This window comes from Dermacentor andersoni, chromosome 9, assembly GCF_023375885.2.
Source record: "Dermacentor andersoni chromosome 9, qqDerAnde1_hic_scaffold, whole genome shotgun sequence".
Lineage (NCBI taxonomy): Eukaryota > Metazoa > Arthropoda > Arachnida > Ixodida > Ixodidae > Dermacentor > Dermacentor andersoni.
The window spans coordinates 79,831,040-79,852,943 of NC_092822.1; positions in this window are offsets into that span (position 1 = coordinate 79,831,040).

Consider the following 21,904-nt stretch of genomic DNA (forward strand, 5'->3'; position numbering starts at 1 on the left):
ACTGACCCGTATACATTACCATCACATAAACTGAACCGCACACATTAACATTTAAGAGGTATCTTTAGCTCAGGGACTGCCATCTAAGTACGTGGGAAGGGAAAAACGTTTTTGTTAGAATTCATTTTATATTATGTACATTGCACCAGATCATATATCTAAAGGGGACAAAACTGTTGTATCATACAACATTTTAAACTATACGAATAGTTTGTGAGTACAGCTTTAACCGTGTCCACGCAAACCTTGTAGCGAATTAATTAAAACTCGTATTTGTCCTCTTTAGATGCTCTAACGGATTCAGTGTACGAAACTGCGACATCCATTTTTGGTGCTTAGTTTCGGCTTCGCAACCTTTCTGCTTCTATATGTTGAGGCTTACCGATCTTGGCGATATATTGTAAAAATATTCAGGCCGTAAATCAATATTCTGAGTGTTGCAGTTTCTATCATTCCACTGCCTCTCTCGAACGGAACAAAGGCAATTCAAATTGGTCTAGGTGTTGTCTCCCACAAGGATGTCCCTGCTTTACAAATATTATAAATAAGCGGAATCTGAGTTGGTGCCACGTTACAGTTTCTTATTAACATTCTACCACCTTCCACCGGCGTACTTAGCCCTCGACCCGCCTTGAAAAATGGCATCCTCGTCTTCATTTCATGCGAAACTAACTGCGAACATTGTCAGCAGCTTTGCTGCGAGAATACCCTGGGTGGAAGAGGATGGGAACAGACTAGAAAGTGACCACATGTGTCATCCTCGTCTGCGTGCTCGCGTGAAAGAAAACACGCGCTTCAAAGTAAGTGCTCCGAAAAGCATACAAGCATTTGCGATCAACGTGTAGGCTGACACGCTCCGCCGCTCACCCCGCACCCTGGCGGCGAACGAGCCTAAAAAACCGGCGAAAGAGGATGTTTGTTGGTGCGGCAATTGCCGCCTCTCGACTGGCCTGGCGTTCCCCGCGTTCCGCGAGAACGTGTTTTCTCACTTCCACGTGCTCGCCTAATGTAGCGTGAAGCGGAGGTGATTAACAGTTGCGGACATGTGGTTGCACAGACGCCCGCTAATGGCCGCGCAAACGGCGCTTCACTTTCAACAGGCGCGATGTTGTTTGAACCATATGGTCAGCGTATGTTCATTTTGCCTGCGTTAGCTTAGGTTTCGCTGAAGCTTTACCGCTAATGGAACATTTACAACACGTGAGACCTTTCCGCTTGGCTGACGAGCGCGGTATTCGGATCGGGTCGTCACAAAAAAAAAAAAAAAAAAAAAAGCGATATAAGGCAAAAGGAACACGGAAATTTATGTAGTGAATGCGCCTTAATATCCGTGTTACGTATATTCCTGCGAGCAGTGGGAGTTTGACTCGCTGTTATGATGAATACATTTGTTGAGTAACTAATTATTTACATCCTGTACTTTCTTCTTTACCCGTCACGAACTTATTTCTTCATCTAGCATTCGCTTGCTCTTTGCGCACAGTAATGGTTAACAAGCCGGAGTGCTTTATGTCAGGTCTACCTAGCTGTCGTTTCTTAAATAAATTTTGTCTCTCTCTTGTGATGGCTCGTCAAGAGCAAATGAGGCGCACTCAGTCTGCCCTCCTTCAAAGACACGCAACACTTGATGACAAGCAATCACATTATATTACACTTCATATATTCTGATGCAACAGAAATAGTACTTTTTTTTTAACTATACGAAGCTGACTTCACTCTATAAGCCCGTCACTACTGCTCCGTACGTAAGTGAAACAAGGACGTTCGGGTTTTCAATGTCTTTTTACCTCTGAAGTATATGGAGTCAAAGAGCGAACTAACAGCGCATCCAGTATTTCACATAGCTGCGGTCACATTTGCAGCGCTCAAGTTATGCTTGAACGAATTGAGTGACCCGCATATGAGCTCTAGCACAATAGTTGCTACTGAATCTTAGTATAAAGTTGCTGAAACATTGCTAATGCCTTATTCTTACGGTGAACCCGCCGTGGTTGCTCAGTGGCTATGGTGTTGGGCTGCTGAGCACGAGGTCGCGGGATCGACACCCGGCCACGGCGGCCGCATTTCGACGGGGGCGAAATGCGAAAACACCCGTGTACTTAGATTTAGGTGCAGGTTAAAGAACCCCAGATGGTCCAAATTTCCCGAGTCTCCCACTACGGCATGCCTCATAATCAGAAAGTGGTTTTGGCACGTAGAACACCATAATTTTTTTTTTTCGTACAGTTAATTCCTGCCCTGCAAACCCACCTCTGGGAAACAAGGGCTTCTGTTTGGTTCCCACAGAATTTAGCAGAAGAAACCTATGGAAAATTCCTGCTCAACGTTGGCGATAAAGTGACAAAGAGTTTCATGTCATTGTTCTTGCATTTTTTCTTCCTTTGCTTTTGGTTCGACACCTTCATGCTTTTAAGTGATGCTCCTCGGTAGACGTGACTTCGGAATAGAAGAAGATTGTGAAAAGGTGGTATGTATTTGTATATATATATACCGTGCATGCGTCCCAGCTAAAGTTAGCCAAATTGTTAAAGATTACAAAACCTACGGTGTTCATTCGTCACAAATCATACAGAAAAACAAAACATGGTCAGAGATACAGTAATGAGACCTAGCTACGGTGTTCATTCGTCACAAATCATATGACCGAACACCGTAGCTAGGTCTCACAACTGTATCTCTGACCATGTCTTTTTTTTCCCCTGTACTTCACTGTTTGTCTTTTTGTTCTTTTACAATACCTTGGCAAAATGTAGTTTGGACGCCCTATATAAGGGTTACCGCGCTGTATGACAAGATGGCTGCCAATGACTTCTGAACTGAGAATAGCTCACAAGCGGCTCTAGCGACACAATGCGGTGCTCACGTCTCCCTCCTCGTGCAGGCACGACGAAGACATTATGCAGACGCTTCTCTCAACAAAACAAAAATGGCGACTTTCTTTTTCGTGCTTAAAGTGGCACGAAGTTAAGACGGTCCGTGCGATCCATCATCTCTGGCAGGCATGATTATGCGACGCCCTCTCTTTCGTTCCTTCACCTTTAACTACAGCACGCAGTTATGTTCTCCGTCTTCCCCTTGTCTTTCCGTCTATTACTTCCTCCTCCTCTGACAAAAGCCGAGGGAATTTTCTATATGTTGCATTCCACATCCGCCAAACGACTTATTTCCTTTCCGACGAACCTTTAATCCGTTATCAAACCTCCCTCCGGAGACAAACTCAAACGTATGCAAAACCACTCCTTACGTCCAAAGATTGATCACATCAATTAAATATTAACCGGGAATCGTGAGAGATTGTTCACGCTTTCTTGTGGGAATAAAAAAAAATATAGAAGGCTAAGAAACAGAAGCGCACCGTTTCTCGTCCGAAGGAAATGGCAAAAGAAACGAGCCGTGTTTTACCGTGACCTCAGCTTACGGTGAGGTCAAGCGGAAACGCTATGCTCACGCTGGGTGCTTCGAGAAGGCATGTGAATTGTGCGCGCATTTATCACGCAAAACATGGGAACGACTAAAGTCGAGCTCATTAACGGGTGTACTTACTTCACGTCGGCATACGGGTGAACGGAAGAACCCGTACTCCCGACCTTCTAGGAAGAGCTGTGCTCTGACATTGGCTGCTTAGTAGATGATACGAGCTAAATAGGGGAAACAGCAAAAGGACAACGAATCGGCCCGGTTAAGTTGGTATACTGTTTACTGTATACTGGTAAATAATGTACGTTGCTCCAACAGTGCAAGTAACGACAGGGACTAAGAAGCAGTAGGGGACACATCGAGGCGCCGATTGTCAACGGAAGTTTATTGCAGGAAAACGAACATATAAAAAATAAATGTCACAAGGTCTGAAACCCGTCGCCTTGGCATACTTAAAGGACCCCTAAAAAGAAATTGCTCACTACGAAAAGAAGAAACGAGAACGTTAAGAAATCATGCAGGGCTTTGTGTTGACGCATCTATATTTCTTTTTTGTATTTTCTTCAGTCGCACTGGTACAGTATGAGCAGGACAGCCCAATGTATTTTTGTTTTTGTTGATGTCGAGAGACAGCGTTTCCCTTGTGTGTTTATCTTCGGGACTTGCGTGCGATCTCTCTTGAAGACATTTAGGTATTCGTGATGCCCTGATGACGAGCACATTTATTAGTGAAACGTGTGGCCGTCTCGTCAGTCGTTCTTTCTTTGTGTTTCTGTTTTTTTTTGGGGGTCTGTGAAGCGTTCAAAATAACTCAACATAACTAAACTCCAAGAAAGCCATCATTAAACCATGACGCTCTAACAAAAAGAGAAAAAAAAAACATAGAAAAAGGATTTGGTTTAAATACGTGCATCACTTCGGTATGTTTCCTTATCAAAGCCTTTGATTTTCTTACTTATTCGTACTCGGACACTTACTCGTACACATACGACATCAACCTTCTTCAGTAGTCCATACATTTTCCCCATATATACGTACATTCCCGCTGTACTCTGTGGAGTGCCCAATATAGCATTAGGTGTTTTGAAATTATTATCACTGTTTCTCACGCAAGCGAGGAACTGTTATTCCCTGAATTGTGGCCGATGAAACGAGCCAGCATTCCTTTCTCTATTTAATTAAATTAAATTATGGCGTTTTACGTGCCAAAACCAGCTTCCGATTACCATAGTGGAGGACTCCGGAAATTTCCACCAGCTGGGGTTCTTCAACGTGCACCTAAATGCAAGTACACGGGTTTTTTCGTATTTCGCCCCCATCGAAATGCGGCCGCCGTGGCCGGGATTCGATCCCGCGACCTCGTGCTCAGCAACCCAACACCATAGCCGCCGAGCAACCACGGCGGTTTTCTCTATTTGGGATTCAAGTCAAATTGATATTTCTTGTTGTGGTGCTAAACTACAAGGCACACTGTAGTATATCATACAAAAAAAAAGAAAGAAAAAAGACAGAAAAGAAGAGAGAAAAAAGAAGGAAGAACAATTTTCCTCAATTGCCGTCGTTTTCTTTTTTTCCTTTTTTTTTTATTCGAGACGGAGATTAATTTTGAATTCGTCTATTGCATAGAAATTCAATGTACTTGGATTTAAAAAAAATGCCTGCGAAAACAACGCATTTAAGATCCCGCGTTCTCGTTGGGAAAACGCTATTCAAAGAATTATGAAATAATGTAGAGTCCACAGCACTGTTATAGGTTAAAACGCGATGGTTTCGTTACTACAGTATAATGGTTCGCAAATCGCGCTGGAAGCTTCAAGTGACGGTGATAGTCACCACAACTGATTACATGATAAAGTACGTAGTCCCCAGCGTAAAGCCTGCCTGACTTCAGATTAGACTCTACGAACAGTAAGTATACGAGGTGTTTTTTCTAGACGATCCAAAATTTACGAAAATGTAGTCTGTGGCCGATATCGTAAATGCAGTCGTTGAGCTAGATTTTTCGAAGCGGCGCAAAATATTCGCGTGATATATTGAAATGCGTTATCGGTTAATTAAAAAAATACAGTGATCAACTTTTTAATGAATGGCTTTACGGCACTTATTGGGGTTTATGAATTGCAGCCGGTGAGATTGCAAGGCGTGTCCACTTATTCCAAAGATTGCGTGGGTTTCGAGATAGGCCCCACGAAATTTGCGGTAAAAATACCCTGGTGCCCCACTTATTTGTTTTTAACAATCCGCCGTTTTTCTGGTTGGAAACACAAGAGTAATGGAGGCGCCCAGGTATTTCGTCGCGCCCTGTGGGAACATCTCTAAACTGTCGCCATTCGAAAATTCGTTCCGAGCAGATAGGCCCTGTGAACTCAACGGCTGCATTTCGTGAATTCTAATATGTGCCATAGACTAAATAATGAAGAAGTTGATTATGTTTTTGTTATTTAGCGGCTTATTCATCTATATTTAACGTGCAATTAACCTCTGCCTGTTAGTGTATTCCAGCTGAATGACTGGAATTAGGCTATTTGACAGGCGATTTTTCAAAATTCTACATGGTCGAAAAAAAAAAGAAGAACACACACACACACACACGGTAGAGGAAAAACATGAGCACCAACACTGTGACCTCCTAGCCTTGTCAAAAAGAAGTTGTAAAGGTTGTAAGGGTTGTAAGTGGGTTTCAGACACTGCGCAACAAAAGATCTGAAATTTTTTTGTGTGTGTTCTGCTTTTTTTTTAGTGTTGCTGTTCTGCGTTTTTATTCTAGTTGCCTATTCCTTGAATACGCTTCTCTAAATGTTTGTAGAATTTTTGTCCCCCCCTATGTAATACCCTCGTTGTGAGGGCCTTTAGGGGTTTCTTGAAATAAACAAATAAAAAATTAATAACGAACCCCCACCTATGTGTTGGCATGCGTGCGGAGTCCCCAGTACCAGGCACCCTCTACAGGCATCCTTCGATTGCGCAAGCTAACATAAGCCGACGCTGAGCTTCGGGACACTAGTTTGCGGGGCGCCCAATAACGGCCTTGACCATTTCCGCCTTCCTGGCCTACACGCTGCATCTCGGCGCCCACTTGCAAGTGTGCACTGACACAATGACACAGAATCCAAGCATTCAGTGAACTTGCACGTGCGCTCAACGCGTGCAGCAGACAAACAGAATTTGAACGCGGAGAGCAGCGAGGACTTCCTACTTCCCCTTGCAGGCAATAGGCATTTCCGTGCACTTGTATCACGTCACTTTCTTTCAAGTTCAACGCCGGTCCCTCGATATGTGTGCTTCCCCTTCGCACGAGACACTCAAAGCTTCTACGCTATGGCCTGGGTTCCCACAAACTTGCTCTTCTGTGAAGAGGCCGAAATGTCACGGTAAATGTGTACAAGCCTTATAGTCGTTGAGCAATATACGAGGAAGTGAAAAGAACAGCATCGACAAAGTGGCGGAGGAGATCGAATCCTGAAGCGCACAAAAGACCTGCATCGGAACCGGAAAGAGAGAACGCCCTTGAAACGAAACCGAGCGTCCCGTAAGGAGTGCTACGCGCTTTGCGACAGGTTTCATCGAAGTGCTTCCGCTTCCCGCGATGAAGACATGAAAAGAAATATACCCGAATAAGAGAGGTTAACGTGCACGCGTGTAAAGGAGCTAGCGTATTTATTCGGAACGTGAAGCCCCGCGAACCACACAAAAAAGGAGCATCGTCACAGATCCGCACGCTAGTTAAAAGCGTGAACACTCGATGACCGCGGAAGCTGAGAGACCTTGAAGACGTAACCTTGTCGTAACGCAGAAGGGGCGTTTTCTTCTCCCGCTTCCCACCCAGCTCCGAAGCGTCCAGCCTTTGTGGTCTCCCAGGCTGTCCGGGGCATTCAAATACGAAGTGTGACGACATTTCACTCTGCATATATTGGTTAATTAGGCACCAATTACATCCGCACGCAGCGGCGGTGCTTCCCAGGCTGGCAGCTCAAAAAATTACGTGACGTCACACTGCAACTGATTTTTTTCTTTCTTTCGCTTTTTTTCTCTTCTGGCCGCTGTTCGGCAAACGAGACACATTGGCGGCAGTGGCGGTGCTGAAGTGACGTCTCGCCTAATTTTATCTGTCTTTGTTTCCCGGGTTGGTGACGAATACCCCTGTTTGAAATGCCTGATGTCACACTGGTGCCGCTGCTGTCGTGTTGTCTATCGCTGCTGTTCTGGCTCTTGTCACTGTGTTACCTGTCGCTGTTTCTGTGTGCGTCTGTGTGCCTGCTGTGTGGTTTACCGACGCCGTATACCCGGGACGCCTTTGTGTGGTTTACCGACGGCGTCTGCCGTACACCTGCGACGCCTTCTGGAATGTGCCGATCGAATGTGAGCGTGCCTACAATTTATGCATGTCGCTGCGGCTGGGGCGCAACCAACATTCAAGAGTAAAAACGAGACTGAATGTTAGGCGCGGCGGTGCCTTTCTTGCCGTATCGCTAAAAGTAAGGCCGACGAAAGCCAGGAAATGGGTGCCGCTATAGCCTGGCTGTAATAACCAGGTCTTGACGGTCTCGCAGGCGTGTGTTACGCAAATTGAGCAAGTGAATACAACTCGCGTCCACGAAATATGACGTAGTTTCGAGGATGCCAGCGGTGCACGAGAAGGAAATTGGCAGCTCAGAAAACCGTGTTGTAAGCCTTGAACAATATAGAAGTGGTGACTCGAGTGACGTTAAAAAACTGAAAGCCGCCTTAAGTAAACTTCAGTCACGCACCAGGAAGCAGATTATTAAGGTACTCTTGCAATTTTCTTTAATGATATCGTGCAATTTCTGACCGCACGGTGTGTCAGCTGCCTCACCTGTGTCGGCAAGAGGAGGCGGGTTGAGTGTGCGCGGGTGCACAAGGCGATTTAGGAATCGAATGTATTCTGCAGCTCTGTTCGCTCCAGCAGTGCACCTCGCCACTGCAAGGCCGCTGGCATGCCGTACGGTCGAGGATCGAGTGGAATTTAAAAAAAATCGATAAGTTGTACAGGGCAGTCCAATGTCCATAAATTATAATTGGCCGTCTATGCTAAACGACGTGGCAAAGTCTGTTAGCCGTCCGCAAATGAGGGCTGATACCGACGCAGCACACCTGATTGTTAACCTTCTGCAAAAACCAGTGACAGAAAGAAGAACCGCGTTCAAAAGCGACTTGACCCACTTCCAAAATTATCTTAGCCTTCCCCCAAGCATTTCGGTTGGCCATCCCCAAAATTTACACTGTCCAATTCGAGCACATGACCAAGTGAAAAATATCGCGCGCACGAGTAAGAATGCTTTCCCATTGAATGCGTGTAAGGAGACTTCAGTACCTCTGAAACTTTTTAATTCCTTTGTTCCCGCACCGCTCATCGGAATCTGAGCCCAGAGTGTTTTTTCTAACGTTCTATTGCCATTCTCCGGGCTTCGGAGCGGCGCATACCGGACTAAATATGCTGAATGTTGCGAACAGAAATGTAATTTTGTTGGCCTACTTTTTACATGTCTTTCACGCTCGTTTAACAGCAGCATACTATGAGTGAAAGAACGTTTTGAGCGCTGCTGTATTCGAGGTATTTAAATAAATCTTACCAAAATGCTTGACTGTATACCCATGAAAATGGTCCGATCTCGTAAGCTATGTTTAAATGGTGACGTGCAGGTGATTCTGGGCTGCAGCGGGTGCCCGCAGACTGCAGTATTCACTGCGAGTACGACGAAGCTTTATAAGCTTTGATGGCTCTGCGAGTAGAAACGTGTATGAGGGATGAGGCATCACAATATTTCTGCAGCGTTTGGGAATCACAATGTCCTTGAGCGTTGTTTACCTGACAAGTTTACGTGGCCAGAAGGTACGCAAGAAGTTGCATTGCGCGTTGTGCAACGTACTCAATAACGAAAGCTCCTTCGCGCGGATACGACTACGCTGCAGGACTACTGAAGTCCATCTGTGTGGCTCGCCACGGCCAGACTGCGCTTGGCTCCCACGTTTGTAGTGGTCTTGTTCGTAACCGAATCCCAGTTTAATTACTTGCCCTAAGCTGCATGCCCCCAGAAAAGAAGCCAATGAGCCTTCCCTTTCTAAATAATCTGTATAAACCTGTATCTACCAGAAAACAAAAAAGGCTCTCGACAACTAAGTAAAGCATATTGACCACAGTGACAAAATATTTAAACAACGGTATAGAACACTGGAAATGCTAATGTGGCCAACTACGCTCCATTTGATCAGCGCCTTTCCGAGTAGAAGTGAAACAGAAAAGAGAAGCGAAAGGAAGAATCGCAAGCTACATTTCTGCATATATTTACACTGCGAACCACTGTCGATGCATCATGCATTACATACACAATTGTTGAAAATGTTTCTGTCGTTTCCAGCTTTTCAACAGGTGCTGCCAATTCGCACGCACCGGTTTGCTCAAATTTCGTCGACCAGTTCGGTGAATGTGGAAACCGCCAACCTGTGGATGAAGGGGACGGCGGTGGAAAGTGCACAGGAAAGCGCGGTAGAGGGGGGGGAGTGAGAAAGGGGCTCACTTTCCTCCGACGCCGCGGTCTCTGGCAACTCCCAAGAAAGCGAGGACACGGTTCAAAATCCGCGATGGAACGCACGGCCCCCAGCGTCTCTCACCTGTCGATCCGCAGCGTTAGCGCCAGGCTCTGTCAAAGCAAAACTAGTTCCCCCTCCCCCACCCCCCCCCTCCCCGAACACCATGCATGAAATGCGGCGGCTTCGGTTACCCCAGCACCACCCTCTCTCCCTCTCTCTTTCTTATCGAACCCTTGCCTCCTTCCCTTAGTTGCTAGCGTTTGCCCAACTCATTCATTCATTTCTTTCCCTATCCAGTGTACTAGCTTTTCACTACTCTTGCCTGTCCAACTCAACGGCCCACCGGACCCGAGTCGCGTTTTTTTTTTCTCTCCCCTCTGCAACGCGCAAAAGACCCATCTATTGGCGTCCCCGTCAATGAAACGGCCACCAACCCCCTCTAACCATCTGCCTCTTTCGCTCCCGGGACGAGTGTCGGCGTAGGGAGTGAAAGGAACGCGGTGGGGAAAGAGAAGCCAGTCCCGAACGCCAGCGCCGAAGGGGGAGGGGGGGGGGGGCGGAAAGCGGCCGAACTCGCGGCTGTGAACGTAAGGGTCTCGGAATTCCCACAGGCGGTCGCGACTTTGCAGCTGCTTGACCTGAAACGACATGTCGTCGGCGATCTTGCACGTACCTCCGATGGGTGATCCCGCGCACTGCGGGGCTTTGACCGGCGGGGTCGCGGGAAACATTGGTAACACGCCTGTCGCTTTCGGTGCCCAAAACGCCGGGTGCGCCAGCTCTCGAGAGGCATCTCGTGAGCAGGCGTGTGACAGTTAGCAGATGTGAGTGACTCCAACTAACCTCGGTGCAGGCTCTTCCGATGGTGCCTGTGTAAGGAAACTGCAGCTATGTAATATGGGATGGAGTGAAAGCCGCAAAAAAGGGACGACGTGATTCCCGATTCTTTTTTATTCGATACCTACTCGCCCCATTGTAAAATTCAATTCTATTTTATTGCGTTGGGTTTTTTTTTTTGTGACTTCGGCTGCCAAACTGGTGCCTCTTGTGGTCACGCTGCTTTCACAACGTCAGACAAACAAGAACTGGCCTCGTCATTGGTATTATTGCCAGAGGTGGGCGGTCATTGCTAGTTTCGAATACGAAATGAATAATAAACTCTAGGTATTGATATTCGAAAATGGACTACTTGGCATTTCTGGATACTTGGAGCTAATCTAATATTTCGTAACAGCGGTTTCCTAAAGGCTGATTTCCGTTCTCCGTCTGCAGTATTGCAAAATATGGTAAATGAAAAAAAGAAAATACGAATAACGCTTTTCGACCCAAAGCAGGAGCGAAATGGGTGATGCATGCATCATTTTCGCTTTCGCGGATGAAGGTTGCATGACAACGTGTTATTTTTTGTTTGTAGTCTGTTATTTCATGTTTCTGGAAGTCCAGTCTATGGAAGTTTTATGCTTTACCCTACAAACAGTCATATTTTCCTTGCAATGGTGTTGCATATGCCTGCGGTACACTAGTCCTTTAGCTTTCTTTTCCTTTTACACAACTTGCGATCTTTCTTCTACAACCATTAATGAAGCGTTTTTACAAAGCTAGTCGTACATCAGCCACTATTTCCTAGAAAGCATGTTTGCAACCAGGCTCTAAAGATGGTGAGATGCTACTTTTGCAGTTTTTTAATCATAAGTAGTTATATTTTGTTTTAAATTGATCCTTGTATGTAGCTGTCTTTCTTTCGCTAGTAAGAACAAGCGTCGTACCTAACTGTACCGAAATAAATGCTATTGTTTTAATTACATGCTTTTGCTTTTTGACTACTCGATATTCGGTAATTACTATTCGTGTTCGATTTGTATTCAATAATATTGATATTCGCCGGCTTCTAACTATTTCTCGGAACACGAATACTACTTACATAACATCGAAGGTGTAATAACATGCGAAGTTATGTAATCATTCTGCAATGTGTAAGGCCACACCGTCGGCATCATACAGTAAACTCTCAGTTGTACGAACGTCGGTTTATCGAATATTTCAGAATAACGAACTTTTTAAAAATCCCCGGCAGTTTTCTTATCGATCCTATGCAAAAATGTTTCACTTAAACGAATTTCGGAACAGTCAGTATTTCAGGTTAACGAACTCGCTCAGAGGACCAAGACTTTTTTTTACGAAGTTTTGCGCCATGCACTGCAGGCGCAACCGATGCCCGTCCACATCAAACCGCCGCTCCAGCGGCAATCAAACGGATGGATGGATCGATGTTATGAGCGTCCCCTTTGGAACGGGGCGGTGGGTTGCGCCACCAAGCTCTTGCTACTATGCTGCCTAATATCCTACCTAGGTTAACCAATGAAAAAAGAAAACACTATGACCTACCGCGTCCAAACTTTCTGATCCCCTATTGCGAATTGTGCTTTTGTACCTCTCCGTCTTTTGTCGTTTCCCTACTTTTCTTCCACCAATCCTCCAATCGCCTCTTACTAATGTCTATTGCGGACCTGTTTACTTTACCACTGCTCCCGCTGAACCCAAGGGCTTCAAGGAGGCCAGTGGTGCCTAAATCGACCGCTGGGTAGACGTCTTCACATTCTAATAAAATATGCTCCGTCGTTTCCCTAGCTTTACCGCAGCAAGCACATGCTTCTTCTTCCTTCTGATATCTCGCTTTATAGATGCGTGTTCTAAGGCATCCCGATCTCGCTTCGAAAAGTAATGAGCTTCCCTTTGAGTTATCATAAATGGTTTCTTTCCTGATTTCGTTTTTTCCTCTTAAGTAGTTACTCATGGCAGGTTTCTTTTCCATTGCCGCCACCCATGAGATTAATTCAGCCTCTCTGACTTTCCGCTTGACCTTCCTTGTTGCTGTGTTGCCCACCCCACAGGCCGCATACTTGCTGGTAAGCTTCCTAGTTCTTCTCCTCCACTGTGAATCAATGTTTTGCCTGTACAGATACCTGAACACTCTCCCAGCCCATTCACTTTCTTCCATATTCCTCAGCCGTTCTTCATACTCAATTTTACTGCGAGCTTCCCTCACTTCAAAACTAGTCCAGCCCATATCCCCCTGCACAGCTTCATTTGTAGTCTTCCCGTGAGCGCCCAATGCAAGGCGACCCACTGACCTTTCGTTCCCGTCGAGTCCTGATTGTACCCCTGATTTAAAGCAAACAACCGCATTTCCAAAAGTAAGTCCTGGAACCATTACCCCTTTCCACATACCTCGGAGGACCTCGTACCTATTGTATCCCCATAGCGCTCTGTGCTTCATTATGGCTGCATTTCTCTTCCCCTTGACTGTTATGGTTTTTTCCTGTGTTTCCATATATCCATTGCCTTCGTTTATCCATATACCAAGGTATTTATATTCTGTTACCCGAGGTATTTCTTGGCCCTGTATCTCCACTGTCTGTTCACTGTTTTCATTGAATACCATAACACCTGATTTTCTAACACGTCGCTGGCGCTACAGCGCCCCTGGGGCAAAGCGGAGGCGCGGAAAACGAAGAGCAACGAGGCATGGCCTCCGGGATCACCCGCACAAAAGGAGCAAGCATGTGATCTCGGAGGCCATGAACAAAGTAACATCGCTGGCGCTTGCAACGCCGCCAAAGCAAAGCGGCGATCAGTCACACCACGTGGTGTGTTTTTTCCGACCGGCTAGTCGTGGCATGGTCGTCGTCTCTTTCTTTCCAGTCTCGTCGGTTCCGCGTGTGCACGCGAAGGCAGCTTTATAACTGTTATGAACCTTGTAGTTGTTGATATGTACAAGTTCATTTTCACACATTACTAACACCATGGATGACATGTCGTTTGCTCCATGAATTGCACTTCGAACTTTTGACTCTGTATGCCATGTCTTATGTTGGTAAAGTGAATATTCAGTTTAGTAAACTTTCAGTTAAGTGAACTATTTCCTTCGGTCCCTTGAAGTTTACTCAAGTGAGAGTTCACTGTAATCAGCATTAACGGTGCGAACTGGCAATTATTTTCCTCCTGGATTGGCCACATTATTAAAATCGCAGCAATTTTACGAAATTTCTCCGAGCTCTTTGCTGGGTGTATGCGCACTTTAGGCAGTTTCTACCGGAAATGTACTGGCTGATTCTAAAAACAACCACGACTTTGAATGTACACGAAGAGATGGCAAAGAAATTCATAAATTGAGAGAAATGGTTACTGATGAGTAAGGGTATAGCAGCATAGGGAGTGACCATAAACGCATCATTTTAAAAATGGGATATGTAGTTGGGAAGGAGAGCAAGGAACGCAAAATGGCCTGTCCAAATCCGAAGGCTGAACAAATAGCAAATATAGTCACTGGAGTGGAGGAAGAAATTGGCAAATGGCCAAGTAAAGAGTGGGAATATGGTGAGCTTCTAAGTATAACAACGACAGAAATACGGAAAGAGAAACAACATGTTCGTTGGAAAGGAACAAAGAAACCGAAAAGCTGGTGGAACAGGGAGATACGAGAAGCGATCGCCGAACGACAGAAAGCATCTTGAGAGCACAGGCAGGCAAAGAAGGCGCAGTTGCCGCAGGATGAAGTAACCAGTAAATGGGAAATATACCGGGAGAAAAAGTCTATGGTTCAAATACTGGTGCAAGCAAAATTAAAAGGTGAAAGTGAACGTTGGTTGTCAGAAATACGTGAGAAAAAGAAGGCCGCACCTAGAAGTTTTTGGAACCACATAAAATTATTAGGCAGGAAGTCAAGAACAATACAACAAGACATCCTAGACGAAGATGAACACAGACTGGAAGGAGAAGCGGCAATAAATTACATCCGAAAAATAACAGCCGAATCTTTCCAAGGCAATGACCAGGTTGTATTTGAAGAAAAAAAGAGCATGAAAGAGACCCAAGTGCAAAAAGAGCTCGTGCTGACAAATTTCAACTGGAAGAAAGCGGACGAGAAAATTCCTTAGCGCACAGCCACAGGGCTAGACGAGGTTCCCGTTAGGCTGAATAATGAACTAGGACCAAAAAGTAAGGAAGCTCTGGTGAAAGCAGTGGAACAAACTTTAAAAGATAGACGAATACCAGACAGTTGGCGGCAAAGTAGGATGAATTTAATTTATAAAGGCAAGGGGGAGAAAGATAGAATTCACTCGTATAGACCATTGACCATTACATCGGTAATATACAGGCTAGCAATGCAGGCAATCAAATTAAAGCTTCAAACATGGGCAGAGAATAATGGCATTTTGGGAGGACTTCAGAATGGCTTCAGAATAGGTAGGCGTTTAGATGATAACTTATTTGTTCTTACTCAGTGTATTGAAACATCAAAAGTAGAAAGCAGACCGTTCTATGTGGCCTTTTTAGACATTACAGGATCCTATGACAACGTAGATCGAAACATTTTGTGGGATATTCTGAAAGGGGAAGGTTTAGGTGACGATTCTCTACAGCCTTTGAGAAAGATTTACCTAGAAAATGCCGTTTGCATTGAATGGGAAGGGATGAGAAGCGAGCAGAAATAAAAAATTGTTACAGCGCAAACACATGCAACCACAAAGTATCAAGGACGAGACACAGCGCCTGTGTCTCGTCCTTGATTCTTTGTGGTTGCATGTGTTTGCGCTGTAACAAATTTTTATGTCGAGTATACACCAACTCGCCCAGAAAGAAGTTTTAATGGAGCGAGGAGAAAGTTCATGTCAACAAGGGTCTGAGACAGGAGTGCCCTTTATCCCCGCTGCTGTTTATGATGTACATGGTGAGGATGGATAGGGCGCTAGAAGGAAGTAATATCGGGTTTAATCTCTCATACAAACAGGCGGGTACAGTAGCTGAGCAGCAGCTCCCAGGTTTATTTTATGCGGATGACATTGTGTTCCTAGCTAACAAGCAAAGTGATTTGCGACGTCTGGCTAATATCTGTGGACAGGAAGGCAACAATTTAGGTTTTAAATTTAGTGTTAGAAAATCAGGTGTTATGGTATTCAGTGAAAACATTGAACAGACAGTGGAGATACAGGGCCAAGAAATGCCTCCGGTAACAGAATATAAATGCCTTGGTATATGGATAAACGAAGGCAATAGATATATGGAAACACAGGAAAAAAACAATAACAGTGAAGGGGAAGAGAAATGCAGCCTTAATGAAGCACAGAGTGCTATGGGGATACAATAGATACGAGGTCCTCTGCGGTATGTGGAAAGGTGTAATGGTTCTAGGACTTACTTTTGGAAATGCGGTTGTTTGCTTTAAATCAGGGGTACAATCAGGACTCGATGGGAACAAAAGGTCAGTGGGTCGCCTCGCATTGGGCGTTCACGGGAAGACTACAGATGAAGCTGTGCCAGGGGGATATGGGCTGGACTAGTTTTGAAGTGAGGGAAGCTCGCAGTAAAATTGAGTAGGAAGAATGCCTGACGAATATGGAAGAAAGTGAATGGGCTGGAAGAGTGTTCAGGTATCTGTACAGGAAAAACATTGATTCACAGTGGAGGAAAAGAACTAGGAAGCTTACCAGCAAGTTTGCGGCCTTTAGGGTGGGCAACACAGCAACAAAGACGGTCAAGCGGAAAGAGAGAGAGGCTGAAATAATCTCACGGGTGGCAGCAATGGAAAGGAAACCTGCCATGAGTAACTACTTAAGAGGAAAAAAACGAACTCAGGAAAGAAACAATTTATAATAACTCAAAGGGAAGCTCATTACTTTTCGAAGCGAGATCGGGGTGCCTTCGAACACGCGCCTATAAAGCGAGATATAAGAAGGAATAAGAAGTATGTGCTTGCTGCGGTAAAGCTAGGGAAAATATGGAGCATGTTTTATTAGAATGTGCCGACGTCTACCCAGCGGGCGATTTAGGCACCACTGGCCTCCTTGAAGCCCTTGGGTTCAGCGGGAGCAGTGGAAAAGTAAACATGTCCGCAATAGGCATTAGTAAGAGGCGATTGGAGGATTGGTGGAAGAAAAGTAGGGAAACGACAAAAAACGGAGACGTACAAAAGCAGAGTTACCAAAGGGGATCAGAAAATTTGGGTGTGGGAGTTTATAGTGTTTAAATATTTTATTTTTATTGTTTAACTTAGGTAGGACATTAGGCAGTATAATAGCAAGAGCTTAATGGCGCAACCCACCGCCCTGTTCCAAAGGGGACGCTCATAACATCCATCCAGCCATCCATGGTCGATTCTCTTTTCATGCACCCATGACACTTTACTGGCTCAAGTGCACGAGACCAGTGAGTACATACATATTGTACATATGATGAGTGCTATAATGAGTACAATAATGAGCACATGCATATTGTATCCGTAATGTACTCTTCAATGCATAATGCAGATCGTCTTTCATTGCAAGCTTTGTCCGCTAGTGGCGCTTGAAGAGCGCAGCATCACTAAGTACAGCCTGCCTCGCTCTTCGTTCCCGAATAGCATAAAGTAAATGTTTGGCCTGCACTGAGTTGTGCATATCCATTATTGTGGCATTTAAGCATGAAGGTGAGCAAATTGTTCTAGGCTGCCATGGCACACATCAGAAGCTATTCATGCATCTTCAACTAGGAGAAGAAGACGAAGTGTCTTTCAGGCAGAACGCCGGCTCTTCCAGCTCTACTCATTTTGTGAATTTCTTAGACTTTGCTAGTGGACTGCTATTTCCTCTTTAACTGCGATGGAGATGGAGCCTCACGCGCGTCCGCCGGGCTCGGCAGTGCCCGCGGCGGCTGCCTCCAGGAAGCGCAACGGCACCGAGAGCGACACTGACAGCGACGACACCATGCAGTACTATGTCAGCGGTGAAGATTCTTGCGACGACACCTTCGAGCTGGTGCGGAGTCGTAAAGCAAAGCGAAGATTTCTCAGCGCATCATCGAATTCGAGTGAGTCCACCGTGAGATCTTCGCGGGATACCGAGGAGCTCACCATCCTGTTCTCGCCAGTTCTCGCCAGTGACAACCTGAGACGCCTCAACAGGCAAGCCGTGTCTTCTCATCTAGAGGAGCTGCTTCCAAACGAAATCAAAGACATCAGGGTGAACACCCGTAAGAACGTGCTAGCTATTGACGTAGAACACGCGGCTGCGTTGGATTCCTTGCGCAAGGTCACGGAACTTGGCGGGATGAAAGTCCGCCCTTATATTCCGCTCGGCAAACAAGTCCGTACTGGCGTAATTTACGATGTTGACGAGACCATCGTCGACTCCGATCTGTCAATCTTAATCAAGCCAGCTACGGAAAACACAATCATCACAAACGCGTTTCGTCTCGGCACGTCACGGTGTGTGAAGATCATATTTAAGGGCGAATCCCTCCCATGGCACGTAAAAGTGGGCCACTTCCGACACGCAGTTCGCCCCTTTATACCAAAACCGCTGCAGTGCTGGAATTGCAAGAAGCTTGGCCATGTGAGTAGTGTGTGCAATAGCACTACCGTCTGTTCTCGCTGCACTGGGCCCCACACCACAAACACGTGCGAGGCCAGTGTGCTGAAGTGCACAAACTGCAGCGGCCCTCACGATGCATCTTCGAAGGAATGCCCTTTGATTCGAAAGGAAATGCAAATATTGAAGCAAATGGTTAGAGACCACTCGTCTCACCGAGAAGCAGCAGCATCTATGAAGCGACGACGATCACGTCGCCGACGTCGATCAAGGGCCTCCAAAGCCTCTGCAGAACGCCACACACGTATATTACCACCCACTCTTCCGCCCAGGCCAAACGCAGTCAGCTCAAAGGACAAGGGTACATCGAACAGCACGGCTGCTGACGCGTGGCCTGCACTGCCGAAGCTACATGCCCCTACTGAGCGAAATGATACTTCTACAGTAGGGGGCACTTCGTCTGTTCCTGATAAATTGGCGGACCAAGATCAACAAATTGTTGTTATGATCAGCTCTCTGGTGAGTGCTATTCGTGTTCTACTGGACAAGCTTCAGACACCAACAGCTCGAAGTGCATTGCAAGTGCTGGATGCCATCAGTCCGGTTCTGGCGAGCCTTCAGAAGTCCAGTGCTTGAGAACTTCTACAGCAGAACCATGGCTCATCGACAACAACAAAGATCGTTCCGGGATGATGTGAGACGTGCCTCCATATTCCAATGGAATGCGAGAGGCCTGAGGTCTCGTATTTCGGATTTCCGACAGTTCGTATTTGCAAACCATTTTCCTATACTGGTCATCTGTGAACCGAACTTATCAGCCTGCATAAGACTATCGGGATATGAATCTTTTCTTTCAAACACGTGTGTCCGTGGTAGTAAGGTTCTGGTTTACATTCGCAAGGACCTTACGTATTTTTCCCAACACGTAGCGCCACACGACGGTAACCAATACGCCTGTGTTACTGTGAAAAAGAAGAAGCTGTCTTTTACTCTTATTGGCGTCTACCTTTCCCCAACAAGTCAGTTTGATAGAAAACGACTGGAAGATATTATGGCTGATACTCCCGGTCCTTGGATAATAACAGGGGACTTCAACGCTCACCACCATATATGGGGAAGCTCCAGGATAAATTCGAGGGGCAGGTCACTAGTATCCTTTGCATCAGGCCACAACCTGTGTCTTCTAAATGACGGAAGCCCGACATTTCTGCGAGGAACTACATACAGTAGCTGCCTTGACTTGACTTTGGTGTCACGTTGCCTGACTTTGAGCGTGCAGTGGTTCACTGATGTTGAAACCCATGGCAGTGATCATATTCCGACCTATGTGAGAATCGATGGACTAGACGCCGCATTACCGGTTGTCTCTCGCCAAATCGACTGGTCAGTCTTTCAAGATCGCGTAGAAGACACATGCAAGACACATATTGCACGCAGATTAGAAGACATAATTGCTGACGCTATGCAAGATTGCACACGCTGCTTCACACATCCATCAAAGCGTACAGAGAATGACATTGAATTGGAAAGGCTTCGTGCACTACGTCGCCGAGCTGAAAGGAGGTACAGGCGCACGAAGTCAATTCTTGACCTCAGAGAAGCTCGGCGCATGCAAAAGAAGATCAAACGCCGAATGGATAAGCTAGCGGATCAAAGATGGAAATGTTTTTGCGACTCACTAGACCCCCGCAAGCCATTGTCCTGTGTGTGGCGTACCCTACGGGGTCTTTGCTCAAGTCCCCAGCAACGACACCCATTCAACGCCCTTGCTCTCTATCAAAACCGCCGCGAGATAGACGTCGCAGAGGAATTTTGTGCGAACGTCGCCGGCGGCACAGTTTTAGTCCCTGACATGGCTCTAGGCAACATTCCCGGCCCACGAGATGCAAGTATGGACGCTCCATTCTCTATGGAAGAGTTAGAAGCTGCTATGGCGCTATGTAGGTGTTCGTCTTCACCAGGACCCGATGGAATAACATATACTGCTTTGCGCCACCTAGGCAGAGAAGCACGAAGAGAACTCCTCAGCCTTTTTAATACTTCATGGCAAGATGGTGTCGTCCCACAGGAATGGAAACGCAGCCGCCTGGTACCGCTTCTAAAAGCAGGAAAGTCACCGCTCGAATTGGCATCCTATCGGCCTATAGCTCTTGCCAGCTGCGTCGGGAAGCTTATGGAACGTATGATCCTCATGCGTCTCGAATGGTACCTTGAACATCATAAAATTTACCCTGACTCTATGGCGGGATTTCGACGCGGTCGTTCATCGATTGACAGTGTCATCGATCTCGTATCATCTGTGGAACAACAAAAATCTCGGAAGCGATTATCAGTAGCGCTCTTTCTTGACGTGAAAGGCGCTTACGACAACGTTTCCCATCAAACCATTCTAGACGCACTTCTGACTATTGAACTAGGAGGGCGAGTATATCGATGGGTCAGTAACTACTTGACACAAAGGTCCTTGTTCGTACGAACGGAAGATGGTCCGACTACCGACCACTACACATGCCGAGGCGTTCCCCAGGGCGGTGTTCTAAGCCCTATTCTTTTCAACCTCGCGCTTCTTGGGCTGGCCGAATCCCTACCGGAAACAGTGAGTGTTTCAATCTACGCCGACGACATCTGCATCTGGACATCAGCGGTCACTCGCCTGCAGGTTCGCGCACGGCTACAGAAAGCAGCAACACAGGCATCTGACTACCTTCACACACAAGGCCTTACCATCTCAACAGAAAAATGTGCATTAGTCGCTTTTACGCGAAAAACGATGACTCCTTATCCAGTATGCATCAATGGTCAGCCTATCTCCTACAAGAGAAATCACCGGTTTTTGGGCGTCATTGTAGACCGGGACCTCACTTGGAGCCCTCATGTTGCCCACTTAAAGAAGAAGCTCACATCTATTGTTCACGTCTTCAAGTTCATCGCCGGCAAAACATGGGGATCGTCAGTGGGCTCCATGCTACAGTTATATCGAGCACTGTTCATCGGATTCCTACGCTATAGCTCCCCCGTGCTTGCTAAAACATGCAAGTCAAATCTTCGAGCACTTCAGAGCGTGCAGGCACAGGCACTACGTGTTTGCCTAGGCCTTCCGCGCAGCGCCTCGACAGCTGGAACCATTATAATCGCTCAAGACCATCCGATCACAACTTATATTAGCACCGAAACGCTTAGAACCCATGTTCGTCATGTTTCACGGATGCAGTCAAGCTTTCTTGCGTGCCTGCCAGAACGACGACCACAGGCGTCCTTCTCCAACAAGGTCAACATCCATCGTGCCTCCTTACCATCGGGTTTCACACCCTCTGCACGTTCAACCTCAGCTTTGTGGTGTTTAAAACAACCTCAAGTGCGTCTTACGATTCCAGGGATAAGAAAAAAGACCGACCTGCCTACCTTGGCCTTGAAGCAAGCAGCTCTGGATTGTTTGCACACTTTCTACTTTGATCGAGTAAATATATATACGGATGGCTCTTCCACTCAGACCAGCTCCACCAGCGCAGTGGTTATACCATCCCGTTCACTAAGCATCCAATACAAGATTTCTCACTTGACAACATCGACTAGTTCGGAGCTTGTTGCCCTCC